Raw genomic sequence first — 783 nt, 5'->3', positions numbered from 1 at the left:
GTGTGGATGGGTCAAACAACACAGGACTTTCCCCACATGAGATCATGTCCCGTGTGTCACCGAAACGTACATTTTGTAACCCCCCCACCTTCTTTTCCTAAACCTAACTGTCCCGTTTTTGTGCCGCATGTCAGTTTAACGTACGTCCGGACCCAGAGAGTCAAAAAGTGACACCAAGAGTCCAAGCTTGTCTAGATATGACACTAAAGGAGACTTTTTGCGTCTATAACTGCAGCCAAAGGCACCTGACCAAGCAACGCTTTATGACGCTGTGGGAGTGCGTATGTGTTGGGGGGGAGGAAAATCTGGATCAACGAAGCCTGACATCTGGCGCCTGGCTCCGGCCTCTGTGTGTCATTCTTAAAATACAACAATCTTCGAGCTACACGCTGAACATGTGGACGATGCAACAAGGCAGGCCTGCTCGGTTCTTTCAGGGAATGATTGTAAAGATTAACAAAGAACATGGTTAGGGCGTGTCCTCTCTAACTGGGAGGTTTTGGGACTGATTGGTGGACCAAGTACACACGGAGATACACTGGTAAGAGATAATGAGGTGTTACCACGTATCAGCTCATTTAAATAGCTCATAATACTGTATTGTGTCAACCATTAACAATGTGTGTGGAGTTTTCTTTTACGGGGTGCAAATGTTCCACCAGACTATCGCAGAGCCACGCAGCATCCGGAGCTTAGCGCCGCCCAAGACAATTGGGATTGGTTTAAAGAAATGTACAACAACCCGGAGTGTGTTTTTTTTTTTTTTCCTCCTATCCCAGAATG

General features: G+C 46.7%; 1 protein-coding gene across 1 annotated transcript in view; it reads left to right on the top strand.

The window, feature by feature from the left end:
* Window positions 1-783, top strand: part of cdk14 (cyclin dependent kinase 14) — a 205,066-nt gene that overhangs the window by 75,386 nt on the left and 128,897 nt on the right.

Source organism: Etheostoma spectabile, chromosome 6 (genome assembly GCF_008692095.1).
Source record: "Etheostoma spectabile isolate EspeVRDwgs_2016 chromosome 6, UIUC_Espe_1.0, whole genome shotgun sequence".
Taxonomy (NCBI): domain Eukaryota; kingdom Metazoa; phylum Chordata; class Actinopteri; order Perciformes; family Percidae; genus Etheostoma; species Etheostoma spectabile.
This window is presented reverse-complemented; position numbering and strand designations above follow the sequence as displayed.